Below are 13,640 nucleotides of genomic sequence, written 5' to 3'. Positions count from 1 at the left end.
TCTGCCCATTTTTTTATTGAATTATTTGTTTTTTGGGTGTTGAGTTTTATTAGTTCTTTATATAATTTGGATACTAACCTTTTATCAGAAATGTCAATTGCAAATATCTTCTCCCATTCCATAGGTTGCTTTTAGTTTTGTTGATTGTTTCCTTCTATGTACAGTTTTTATTTCAATGTACTCCCAATAGTTTAATTTTCTTTTTGTTTCCCTTGCCTCAGGAGACATATGTAGAAAGAAGTTGTTATGGCCGACATCAGAGGAATTACTGCCTATGCTTTCTTCTAGGGTTTTTAGGGTCTCACATTTAGGTATTTAATCCAGTTTAATTTTAAGTATGGTGAAAAAGAATGGTTCAGTTTCATTCCTTTGCATGTTGCTATCCAGTTTTCCCAACACCATCTGTTGAAGAGACAGTCTTTTTCCCATTGGATATTCATTTCTGTCTTGCTGAAGATTAGTTGATCATGTAATTGTGGGTTCATTTCTGAGTTTTCTATTCTGTTCCATTGATATATGTGTCTATTTTTGTGCCAGTACTATACTGTTTTGATTACTACAGCTTTGTAATATAACTTGAAGTCTAGAATTGTGATACCTCCAGCTTTGCTTTTCTTTTTCAAGATTGCTTGGCTATTTGGGGTCTTTTGTGGTTCCATACAAATTTTGGTATTATTTGTTCTAGTACTGTGAAAAAAGCTATTGGTATGTCGATGAGATGCATTGAATGTGTAGATTTCTTTGTGTAGGACAATATTTGTTCTTCCAATCCATAAGCATGGAATGTCTTTCCATTTTTTTTGTGTCATCTTCAATTTCTTTCATCAGTGAGAGGTCTTTCATCTCTTTGGTTATGTTTATTCCTGAGTATCTTATCGTTTTTGGTGCCATTATAAATAGGATTGATTCCTTAATTTCTCTTTTTGCTGCTTCATTATTGGTGTATAGAAATGCAACAGATTTCTCTACATTGATTTTGTATCCTGCAACTTTACTGAATTTATCAGTTCTAGCAGTTTTAGTAGAGTCTTTCAGGTCTTCTATATATAGTATCATGTCATCTGCAAATAGTGAAACTTTTACTTTTTCCTTGCCAATTTGGATGCCTTTAATTTTTTTTCTGCTGTCTGATTGCTGTAGCTAAGACTTCTAGTACTGTGTAAATAATAGTGGTAAGAGTGAATATCCCTGTCTTTTTCCTGACTGTAGAGGGAAAGCTTTCAGTTTTTCCCCATTTCAGATGATGTTCACTGTGGATTTTTCATACATGGCCTTTATTTTATTTATTTATTTATTAAAGATTTTATTTGACAGAGAGAGACAGCAAGAGAGGGAACACAAGCAGGGGGAGTGGGAGAGGGAGAAGCAGGCTTCCCATGGAGTGGGGAGCCCAATGAGGGGCTTGATCCCAGGACCCCGGGATCATGACCTGAGCCGAAGGCAGACGCTTAACGGCTGAGCCACCCAGGTGCCCCATATGGCCTTTATTTTATTGAGGTATGTTCCCTCTAAACCTACTTTGTTGAGGGTTTTTATCATAAATAGATGCTGTACTTTGTCAAATGCTTTTCCTGCATCTGTTGAAATGATTGTATGGTTCTTATCCTTTATTCTGTTAATGTGATATATCATGTTGATTAATTTGTGAAGATTGAACCATACTCACAACCCAGGAATAAATCTCACTTGATCGTGGTGAATGATTTTTTTAATGTATTGTTGGATTCGGTTTGCTAGTATTTTGTTGAGGATTTTTGCATCTATGTTCATCAGAGATATTGGCCTGTACTTCTCTTTTTTGTGATATCTTTATCTGGTTTTGGTATCAGGGTAATGCTGGCCTCATAGAATGAATTTGGAAGTTTTCCTTCCTTTTCTGTTTTTTGGAATAGTTTAAAAAGAAGAGGTATTAACTCTTCTTTAAATGTGTGGTAGAATTCGGCTGGGAAGCCATCTGGTCCTGGACATTTGTTTTTTGAGAGTTTTTTGATTACTGACTCAATTTCTTTGCTGGTTATCAGTCTGTTCAGATTTTCTATTTCTTCCTCTTTCAATTTTGTAATTTATATGTTCCTAGGAATTTACCCATTTCTTCTAGATTGTCCAATTTTTTGGTATATATTTTTTCATAATAATCTCTTATAATTGTTTGTATTTTTGTGGTGTCTGTTGTTATTTCTCCTCTCTCATTTCTGATTTTATTTATTTGGATCCTTTCTCTTTTTGATAAACCTGGCTAGAGGTTTATCAATTTTATTGATTTTTTCAAAGAACGAGCTCCTGGTTTCAATTAAATGGTTCTATTCTTTTTTTAGTTTCTTATTATTTATTTCTCCTCTAATCTTTATTGTTTCCTTCTTTTTGTTGGCTTTAGTTCTTCTTTTTCTAGCTCCTTTAGGTGTAAGGTAAGGTTATTTATTTTCAATTTTTCTTGCTTCTTGAGGTAAGCCTGTATTGCTACATATGTCCCTGTTAGAACTACTTTTGCTGCATCCCAAAGATTTTTGGCCATTGTGTTTTCATTTTCATTTGTTTCCAAGTATTTTTTATTTCTCCTTTTATTTCCAGGCTGACCCATTCACTGTTTAGTAGTCTATTATTTAGCCTCCGTGTATTTGCCGATTTTCTTGTGGTCAGAAAAGGTGAACGGTACCACTTTGATTTTCTCCAATTGTTGAGCCCTGTTTTGTGACCTAATATGTCATCTATTCTGGAAGAAGTTTTGTGTGCACTTGAAAAGAATGTGCATCCTGCTAAGTTTGGATGGAATGTTCTGAATATATCTGTTAAGCCCATCCGGTCCAGTGTGTCATTCAAAGCCATGTTTCCTTGTTGATTTTCTGTTTAGATGATCTGTCCATTGATGTAAGTGGGGTGTCGAAGTATCCTATTATTGTGTTATTATCAATTAGTTCCTTTATGTTTGTTATAAACTGTTTCATGTATTTGGGTGCTCTCATGTTGGGTGTATAAATATTTACAATTATTATATCTTTTTGTTCGATTGTTTCCTTTATTATTATATAGTGTCCACCTTTGTCTCTTGTTACAGACTTTGTTTCAAAGACTGGTTTGTCTGATATAAGTATTGCTACTCTGGCTTTTCACTGAAATCCATTGCATGATAAATGTTTTTCCATCCCCTCAGTCTCAATATACATGTGTCTTTAGGTCTAAAATGAGTCTCTTATAGGCAACATATAGGTGGGGACTGGTTTTTACCCATTATGATGCCCGATATATTTTGATTGGAGCATTCAGTCCTTTTCCATTCAAAGTAATTATTGATATGTGTTTATTGCCATTTTATGACTTGTGGGTTCTTCTGGAGATATTCTCTGATCCTTTCTTATCTTCTCTCTTTTATGATTTGCGGGTTTTCTTTAGTGATATATTGGATTTCTTTCTCTTTATTCTTTGCATATTTACTAATAGTTTCAGATTTGTGGTTACCATTAGGTTTGTATATAACATCTTCTTCATATACCAGTCCTGTCTTAAGTTGATGGTCACGTAAGTTTGAACCTATTTTTTACTCCTGTCCCCCCACATTTTAGGTATATGTTGTCATACTTTGTATCCTTTATTTTGTGAGTTCCTTGACTGATTTTTAATAGAAATATTCATTTTTACTGCTTTTGTGTGTCTTACCCTCATATTGTCACTTTTGGTCTTTTTTTCCACTCACAGAGTATTTCTTGCAGGGCTGATTTCGTGGTGATGTACTCCTTTAGTTTTTGTCTGTGAAACTCTTTATTTCTCCTTCTATTTTGAATTTTGCCTTGCTGGATAGAGTATTGTTGGCTGCAGGTTTTTCCCACTCAGTATTTTGAATATATCATGCCAGTCCATTCTGGTTTGGAGAGTTTCTGCTGAAAAATCTGTTGATAGCCTTATGGGTTTTCCCTTATAAGTAACTGTCTTCTTTTGTCTTGCTGTTTTTAAGATTATTTCCTCATTGCTATATTTGCCAGCTTAATTATAATATATCTTGGTGTGGATCTATTTTTGCTGATTTTGTTGGGGATTCTCTATACCTCCTGGATCTGGATATTTGTTTCTTTCTCCAGATTAGGGAAGTTTTCAGCTATTAATTCAGATAAGTTTTCTGCCTCTTTTTCTCTCTCTTCTTTTGGGACGCCAGAATGTTACTATGATGGAGTCCCTGAGTTCCCTAAATCTATTCTTGTTTTGCATAATTCTTTCTCTATTTTGTTCAGCTTCATTGTTTTCCATTACTTTATCTTCTAGGACATTAATACATTCCTCTTCGTCCTGTTTATGCTGTTTATTGCATCAAGTGTGTTTCTAATCTCATTTAGTGCACTCTTCATCTGTTTCTTTTTTAAGTCATTTATCTCTGTTGTAAGGGTCTCATTGTATTCTATGCTTTTCTCAAGTCCAGTGAGTATTGTTATGATCATTGCTTTAAATTCTCCATCAGGCATATTATTTATACAGTTTTGCTTAATCTCTGGCTATGGTCTTATCTCATTCTTTGATTTGGGATATATTCCTCTGTCTTATTATTTTGTCTAAGTCTTTGTCTGCATCTGTGTGTTAGAGAAGCCAGTTATGTCTCCTGCTCCTGAATGTAATGGCCTTATGAAGAAAGTGGTCAGAGCTTAGCACATTAGGGGGTGTCTCCAGTGTGTGCTGCATGCAGTCTGCTGTTGTGTTCTGGCTATTCTAGCCTTCAGGCCAGTCATGTGGAAACTCTCCTGGCCTTCCGTGGGCAGTGTTTAGTTCATGGCCTGAAAATTACAAGTTTTAACTATGTGTCTTCTGGTCACCTTGTGAAATGAGGGAACCAAGGCCATGTAAAACTTTCTGGTCAGGAGACATGGTAGCGGTAGGGTTTTGTGCTGGTCTTCTAGGGGAGGGTACCCACTGTCCCAGGACTGAGGTAAGCTTGACTGAGAGGGCAATTCCACAAGAGTGCAGGGAGTGGGGCTTAGTGTTATCAACTTCAGGCTTTAAGACTCTCTGGTTGCAAGAACTTTCAAAATTCAGCCCCTCTCACTTTCCAAGCCAATAACATTCTCCTTGTGTGTCCCCCTCTGTGCTCCTCTTTCTCACCCTTCTCTGTGACCATGGCTCCCTCCCTTCTCCAGCACCCATGATCCATTTCTCCCCTAAACCAGGTCTCTGCACTTCCTACCTTCTTTGATGTGGCCTCTTCTCTAGCTTTAGTTGTGGAGTTTGTTTTGCCAGGCTTCAGGTTGATTTCTGGAGTCTTTAGGATGATTTGGTAGTTATCTAGTTGTATTTGTGACACCAAGCAAGCCTAGGGTCCTCCTACTCTACCACCATCTTCCCCCTTCTCCCTTTACTCCTGATTGGCTTCTGCCAGTTTTCTCAGGATCTCATCTGCAGGCTCTGATATCTATCAAAATTTGGCAAAGTTTTCCATTAATTTTAATTTCCTCTTGGCTGTTTAAAGGACTATCATAGTGTATCAGAAAATCCCTCAAGAATACCATCAATCCAAGGAGGGGCCCTACGGGGTCCTCCTTCAAGGATAGATATGGAGGCTTCTGTAGGGCCACTGACTTGGTGGACTTTTATGTCTTGTAGTGTCTTCAGAGTTGGAAAGACAACTCAGGATTACTAGAATAGTACTTTTAAAAAAGGAAGAAAGAAGGGAACTGTAGGAGTTAATGTCAGTCTTATAGTCTTTTATTTTAGGTACTTTTTGTATCTTTAACTTTTCATTAACCATTTGCAATGAAACTTTCAATAAAGCTATTTTGGAATTTTGAAGCCTTTGGAGGCTTCTGCATGCCAATGAAAATAGGTGCCCCATTCTATTTGTTGATTTGGGAGCCCTTGCTTTGAAGTTCACTCCTTAAATGAATGATCTTGTCTAATTGAATAATTTCTCATACTGGCCATTGTAATTTTAGATTGAGGGCTGGCAGGACCCTAGCTACAAATGGAGTTTAACCCATATTTCTGTCCAGCCATATATTGGGGCCCCCAACCTGACAGTTACCAAGCTAAGTTCTCAGGACACAAATTTTAGTAAGGTTTTGCCATTTTTGTAGATATCTACAGCTTCCAGGACCATAATTCTTAGATATAAAATAAACAGTTGTGCTGGAAGGTGGCATGCTCAACTCTTTGGAACCAAGGGTCCCATTTCTTTAGGTAAGCCTTGAGTCTCTCAGAGCCAAATTAATGCCTAAGAGGAGCATGCCACTGAGTTGGGGATTGTGTGGTGTTTTACAGTGTGCCTCACTGCATGGAAATTTTCTTGAGGTTAGCAGGTGACTTAGTGTCAATTTAACGCAGTCCATGACCAAGTTATCTTAACACAGAAGTCTTTGAGTTAAGTGGTTAGCATTTTAATAGCTTTTAAGTCTTGACCCATGCCCACTAATTTTATTTACACAAAACAAGATAAACATGTGCACATCAACACATCAGCAGTAAACAAAGAGATGTTACTGTGGACTGGGCCGGTAGAGGCCATGAGTATATCACCAGCTATTGTCAACGTGGAACTAGGGACTGGAGAAAGTACTGAACCAGCAAATCCAAACAAATGAGGACTGCAGATTGAAAAACCAATGTGGAATCTTGGAACTGAACCAAGAGCTGAAGGTTCCAATCAAATGCAGAACTACAGTCTTAACCAAGGGCTAGAGACTCGGGTTCCAGGTGGAACCATCTGCCAGCTCAAGCTGACATGCTAAGACCTGGACTGGAAAGCCGATTAGATTGTGAGCTTGACAGAAAGAAAGTGAATTTCAGAATGGAGAGGAACTTACTTATGATCCTCAGAAATGGCAAAAAAGACAGAGAATTCAGGGGGTGTCTGGGTAGCACAGTCAGTTAAGCGTCCTACTCTTGATTTCAGCTCAGGTCATGATCTCATGGGTTGTGAGATGAGCCCAGAGGCAGGCTCCATGCTCAGCGGGGAGTCTGCTGGGGATTCTCTCTCTTCCTCTCCTTCTGTCCCTCCCCACTCATGATCTCACATGCAAGCTCTCTGTCTCTGTCTCTCTCTCTAAAATAAATAAATAAAATCTTAAGAAAGAAAGAAAGAAAGAAAGAAAGAAAAGAAAGAAAGAAAGAAAGAAAGAAGAAAGGAAAGAAAGAAAAGAAAGAGAATGCAAAGGGTTTGTGGGTACCAGTGCCTGTGTTTCTCATTGTCCCTAAAGCCAACAGAAGTTTCCCTCAGATCCCACCACTGCCACCAATATTGTTAAACAAACAAAATTCATCTGAGTAAATTTTAAAGATCTTGTTGGTTTTATTCAGTGATTCATGAATCAGGCGCATTCCATCTAGCAGATAGAAGGGAGCTCCAAGGAGTTGTACAAAATGACTTCTAAGCAGAAGGGGGGAAGGACAAGAAAGTTAGTAGCCAAGAATGGATTTTTTTGTGACAAGGTCACCTTCCTTTAGAAGATAGCAAGGCCTATCAGAAGATTATCTCACTAGTGCTAACCAGATAATTCCAGATTGATTAAAATTCCACTCCCAGGAGAGGTTGAAACGATAATTGTTAGGTATTAAGTCTCAGTTTGGTGATGTGGGACTTAGCACAAGTGACTCTATTTGAGGTCTTTTCAAACCTGACTCTTTTTAAAATGTATTTAAAGTTTCAAGATAAATTAAAACCTGAGTAAAACAAAGCAATATTTTTTCACTTTGAAAACATATCAATAAGAGCATTCAAGCAGCTTGATGCTACAAAATCTTCTATTCTAGTTATTGTGGGAGACTGAGCATAACATAAAGTCCTTTTAAATGATGTCTTCACAGATAAAAGTACAAATAAAATAGCTTTGCAAATAGATGTAGATGAAATAGGAAAAAAATGTCTGATCACTTGTTTTGAGGGTAACAGGAAGATATTTTACCATAAAAATTCTCCAAAATAATTTCCTCAATGTTCTGTTTGGCAACAGACTCAAACTTGAGTTCCAAAAAGTCCTCTTACAAAGACAAATCTAGGGAGGAAATGGTTTCCCACAATATTTCAAAGGGATTTTTAAGCTCTAACAATAGGAAAATATCTGCACAAACCAGGTACATTTTTCATCCAAAAGAGCATTCATTCCCCAAGATGTTTTCAAGAACCTTGCCCATGAGAGTTTCATCAAGTCAAGCATATAAGGAAACAATTTTTAGCATCAATTTGCCCTATATACTGTCACAAATGCCCAGATACCTCCTAATAAGCAATGATGGTATTCCTAATATTCTTAGAAATTACTCTCGGTTTTGAATAGGAGAGCTGATGTGGGTTGCAAGTAACAGTAAGCCTGTCAGACCAGCTTAGAGAACAAAGAGAATTATTAAAAGGAAACAGGGTATCTAATGGACTCCAAAGTCAGGGTTAGAACCTGGAATTGGTATTCAGAACCTTCTGAAAACACACAGTTTCTGGCCTCGGTTCCCCTCGTTATAGATGTGCTTCATTCTTTTCTCTTTATAGATACACTTCTTTGCTTCACATATGTATGGTTAAATGTACATCACTGTAAACCAGCACCTGAGTTATTCGTGCTGTTTTCAAGTCACCAACAGAAACAGACTGGCATTTGAAAATCTCAATTTCAAATTACTAAAAGGCAGAATTTGGTTGCCCAGCTTGGACCAGGAGATCCAATCAGCTGACACAAGTCACTGGTAAAAAGGTGGACTGGGGTCTCTGTGATCTGAAGGACAGTTCTCAGAGAAGAGGGAGATAGCTTATAGACAACACTGACAATGCAAAAAGTACATCTTTTTCAGTAAGATGTATGTTTTCTACCTAACAATAAATCATGAATGTGCATTATATGTTGAAGTATTCCTTTCACAGTCATCTAGATAACATTGTATTCAGTTGCATGGGAGCACCATAATTTCTGGAGCAATCCCTGTTATTGAAAATGCTATTTTTTAGTTTGCTGTTTTTAGAATCAATACTTTAATGACCATGCTTATAGTTAATTCTTTCCATGTGCCCATGATAATTTCCTCAGGTTGTATTTTCTGAGTAGATTTGATAGATCTGAAAGTCTGCAAAACTCGTAAGTCTTTTGATATGTATTAGAATATTATTTGAGCTTATATATTCAACTTAGTAGTCCCTGAATTCAAGGTCCTTGTGTCCTGTGTCTTTTTTCATTTTCTCAGCAACTTTCAAGTTGTAGAGCACATTGTAGAGATTAAATTAACACATGTTAATTAACTGACACACTTCACAAGTGAATATGTGTGGTGTGGTTGGGGAAACACCAGATTGAAGTATAGGAAATTTGTTCAACACACAAATAGGGATGGTTAATTGTTAATAATTTAGACATTATAAATTGGAATTTGACTCTTGGAAAAGGACACACACTAAAAATATTTGTAGTTTTTACACTTACCCTATTCATTTGGTTAACCAGAGGGAATAAAGTACCCAATGTAACATCTTGAACCATTATTACCGTGAATATGTAACAAGAAGCTACATGTTCCTCCTTTCTATATTTAGAACGACACTATGGCACTATCCGACTACCCAAATATCTATTCTCCCCCTTCTTTCTTTTTTTTTCCAGGAGTTTTTTATTGTTGACTGATAGAATACACAAAACCAGGCAGAGAAGTCCCCAAGGAAATGAGGGTCACGTTTCATTGTTGTTTGCCCTTTGGTCCTTCATCTTCTAAGCATTTATTGGATTTTCTTTTAAAGATATTAGACATTTATTTTTATCACAAATGCAATCCAGATGTGAATAAATAAATTTATTATCCTTTAACATCTGTTTCCCCTCTCCTCCATGTTCCTTTATTTTTTTTATAAGCCTTTTTAAGATTTTTATTTATTTGACAGAGAGAGAGAGCACAAGCAGGGGGGGCGGCAGGGAGAGGGAGAGGGGAGAAGCAGGCCCAATGCAGAACAGGGAGCCTGCCGTGGGGCTCGATCCAGGACCCCAGGATGATGACCTGAGCTGAAGGCAGAGGCTTAACCCACTGAACCACCCAGGTGTCCCATCTTCCATGTTCCTTTAAATAGAAAAAGGAGATAAGTGTCTATTCAAAGCCTATTTGGCCATAGCTGTCCCACCTGTGGTTTTAAAAACAGACTGTAGCTTACCTTCTGAAATTCCTTCTTGAACTATAGCTCATTTGTCTAAAAAACCTTGGAAAAAAGTCCTATTGATACTGTCAAAAGTCTCCACAAGGTGAGGATGGTAACTGGGCTGAAGGCAATGTGAAAGGGGTCTTCGGCAAACTGAGGGCCACTGGGAAATTGTGCAGAGACAAATCTTGTCAAACAAGATACGAGCACCTTCAATTAAAGCTAGGAGAATGTCACCCATTGCAGCTGACCCAACCATGACCACTGGTCCATTTCTTGCTGCCAGAATGGCTCCTGTTAAGGCACCACTTGTGATGGAGTTCCAGGGATCTTCTTTCCCTCTAACTTGAACCATACTGCAATCATGGAAAATAATCCTCCCCAAACTGCAAAGCTACCTCCCAACTGCAGAGCCCTGGTTTTAATGCCTGTCAAACTCCCTCACAGTCTGTGGTTTACTCCCACTGGAGAATTGCAGAAACCTTTGATTGCTTGAAAGATACCACCACCTATGGTACCATCGTCAAGACCCCACCACAATCATCCACAATTCGCCAAGGGCGAGGCTCTCACGTGTACTACTCCATTTTGACCTCCCCTTCTTTCTTCATGACAAAATGCCTATATTTTCAGTGTATCATTGTGTCTAGCTAAAATTCTATATCTACCATCATTCCTTGAAATTAGATATGGTCATTGTCAATGAGATATCAACCAATGTTGTTAAGTGGAATCTAAGGAAACTTCTTTAAAAAATAGACTCTTTTGTATTTTTACCCTTCTTCCCTCTTCAAGCCTGAAATGTGAATGTGATATTTAGAGATCTAGTAGCCATTTTGAAAAACAGAAGCTAAGAGCTAAGGATGGTAAAGCAGAAAGGTAGAAGGAATCTGAGTTTTTGATGACTTGATGGAACAGCCAGCCACATCTAGGAAGACTGCCCAGTTCTGCATGTTTTATGTGAGAGAGAAATAAACTCTGATCTTGTTAAAGTCACTCTTATTTCCTAAATATATTACTAACAGTTCAAAGCCATTTTAACTGGTAGAATACCTATATCCAAGTTAGATTTTGACTGAATGGTTCTAATGTTAGGGCTGCTGGTATGACACACAACTAGATGGCCACCACAGATTTGTGCTTCCCTTCCACAGTGTAGAGTTTTGCCACAGAGGGATTACTCAGGTAGTGACTAATGTTTTGTCATTCCTTACACCTAGGTATGGCCATGTGACTTGTTCTCAATAATAAAATGTGAGCAGAAGTGATGTGTGTTGTTTCCAGACCAGCAATGTTAGGAAGAGGATATGCCTAACCCACAATCTCTTCTGACTGTAAGCTAGATGCAGAGAATCAAACCAAGGACACTGAAGCCCTAGGAGATAGCAGAGCTCCAGTCAGGCTCTATCACTACAATGATGGAAGCTGCCAGCAATTAAGAATCTCGTGGAACTGTACATGAATGAGAAATAAGCATCTATCATGACTGAGCTATTAAATTTTTTGGTTCATTTGTTATAGCAGCCAGATTTACCTTAACTAATACAGAGATTAGTATTAGCAATAGGATATTGATAGGACAAAAATCTAAAATATGTGAAGCTCAGTTAGTGATCAGGGGAAGCAGTTAAAGAAGGTAATATCAAAAGCTATTCACAGATTCAGTTCATGCAGCCACAAGACATTTGGCAAAGCTGTCTAACTGATGAGTTGGAAAGACCAGAGTCTATGAGTCAATAGCTTTAGTGGAAATGGTTGGTAAGATTTGTCCTGATAGTGTATGCTGACATTTACTTTCTGTTTTCAGCAAGGTATTATAAAAAAAAAAAAAATGGATGTCGGAAGAACTGGCCAGCTTGTAAGCAGAAATGGAAGGTAATAGAGAAAATCCAAACATTTGGGACTTCTAAGGCTTGCAGAAACTGACTACAAGACCCCAACAGTAAGAGACAAGACTGAAAGACGTCTTTGGTACCAAAACTTGTACCTAAAGCAACAATCCATCAAGAATGCAGCATTATGGGGCACCTGGGTGGCTCATTTGGTTAAGTGTCTGCCTTCGCTGAGGTCATGATCCCAGGCTCAGCAGGGAGTCTGCTTATTCATCCACCTAACCCCCCCCCACTTGTGCTCTCTCTCTCTCTCTCTCTCTCTCACTCACTCTCTCTTTCTCAAATAGGTAAATAAATAAAATCTTAAAAAAATAGAATGCAGCATTCTCATCTACTGTTTCAAAAGGACTCAATGTAGTCCCCATTAAGAGAGCAATAGGGGGCAAAGAAGTGGAGAAATAGATTTAGGCTTCAGAATTCTGCCCTGGGTGCAGTTATAAGCACATTGAAATGCCTAGATGCAAATAGATCAGAAGACTATTAAGTGTCACAATGAATTCATGACCACAAGGGTCACAGAGATTATGGCCAAAGGGAGTTCTTTCTAGACAACATGCTTGGAATCCAGTAAATTAACTGCTTTCCCACCACTATCAATGCCTGCCCTGCAGGATTTTGTCATTGCTATGGACAAATTGCTATGACTGCTGTGTTTCTCCATTTTTCTTGTCTGAATGGGCATTTTATCCTGTCCTTGGTCCACCATTATATATTGTAGAGCAGACAACTTTTTGCTTTATAGGCTATAAAACATGAGGAGTCACTTTTGGGTTTTGTCAAGAGGACTGTGTACCACCTGGATGTAGTGAATTGGTTGGGTCTTGGGAGGAATTGAGAGTGCTCTATGTGTGGGAAGATGGGTGTTCTTGGAGTTTTGGTAGTTACATGATAGGCTAGAGAGAATTGGATAGTTGTCCACTAAGGTTCATTTTCTACAAAAATTCTTTTTCAGTCAAATGGATAAGATTTCCTAGCTCTCTGTGTATCTCGGTGGGGTCATGTGACAAGAAACTTTAGGGATAAGACCCAGCAACCTATGGTTTAGCAAAACCTCCAGGTGATTCTGGTGACTGCTCAAATGTGGGGGTCATTGCCTTAAGAGATAATGGAGCTCAGTTTCTAAAAAACTGGAGTCCTTCTTTCCCCAAGGAGGAAAACCATATATTGATCAGGAACACTTATTTTGGACTTAACCTGAGTGAAAAGTAAAGTTCTTCCATAGTTGAGCCATCATGCATTTGGGAATTTGTCTGTTTCAACAGTTTAACTCACTTGGAGAGATTGGAAAGGGACTAAGAACCAAAACCATCTACATCCCACCTATCCTAGACACTGAGAACTGAAACTACTTCACTACCTTATTCTCTACATTACATAATTTTTTTTTTTATTCCTCCGTCTTCATTACTTTTCTAGGAGTTGCTTTCCCCAGCAAGCTCTGAGAGTTCATCACAGAACTTCCCAAAAGAAAGTCTCCAATGGAAGACATCAACAGGTAGTTTGTGCCCTACAATTCTTTGAAGCCCTAGCCTCAACCCATTCCTTGTTGTTTCCACCAATCCCAATTCTAATCAAATCCCTGTATTGAAAGACCTATCTTAAGACAAACTTCAAATTCGCAATAAATTCTGGCCTGACCGTCCCCTTTTTGAGACCCTGAGGAGGTGTGGTTCTTA

General features: G+C 38.1%; 1 pseudogene; it reads right to left on the bottom strand.

Annotated features, from left to right (window-relative positions):
- Positions 1 to 10,146: 10,146 nt before the first annotated feature.
- LOC113935018 lies at positions 10,147 to 10,659 on the bottom strand (annotated as a pseudogene).
- Between the last annotated feature and the right edge of the window lie 2,981 nt (positions 10,660 to 13,640).

The sequence above is a fragment of the Zalophus californianus genome, chromosome 13, assembly GCF_009762305.2.
Source record: "Zalophus californianus isolate mZalCal1 chromosome 13, mZalCal1.pri.v2, whole genome shotgun sequence".
NCBI classification, from domain to species: Eukaryota; Metazoa; Chordata; class Mammalia; order Carnivora; family Otariidae; genus Zalophus; species Zalophus californianus.
The sequence above is the reverse complement of the archived record's forward strand: the minus strand, read 5'-3'. Positions and strand labels throughout refer to the sequence as shown.